We start from the raw sequence: 383 nt of genomic DNA, 5'->3' as shown, positions 1-383 counted from the left end.
GTGCTCGTGTGTGCATATGTGAAATTGTTGGTGTGAGAGTGCTTGCATCTGTACATGTGCCTGTATCTCTCTGTGTGTAAACGTATAGAGCAAATGCATCTCGGGGAAATTTCTCCTCTCCCCATATCAGCTTTTGCGTCAAACAGAGCACTGAAAGACCTCTGACATTCACATTGTCAGGTCAGCGGCTTCTGCGATCACACGTGTAACATAACGACTTTGACTCATAGATACCCAGTATTATCGTGATTCTTTTCTCTTTGGGTTAGTGTGATCTCTTACATTATGTTTTTAAAGGAAAACATATGACCATGTATGTATTAATGCAAGCGGGTAAAATCAGAATACTCTTGCTTTGATTTGACATTTCATATTACTTTGGG

Source organism: Penaeus monodon, chromosome 32, assembly GCF_015228065.2.
Source record: "Penaeus monodon isolate SGIC_2016 chromosome 32, NSTDA_Pmon_1, whole genome shotgun sequence".
In the NCBI taxonomy this organism is placed as follows: domain Eukaryota; kingdom Metazoa; phylum Arthropoda; class Malacostraca; order Decapoda; family Penaeidae; genus Penaeus; species Penaeus monodon.
Note: the sequence above shows the minus strand (reverse complement) of the source record.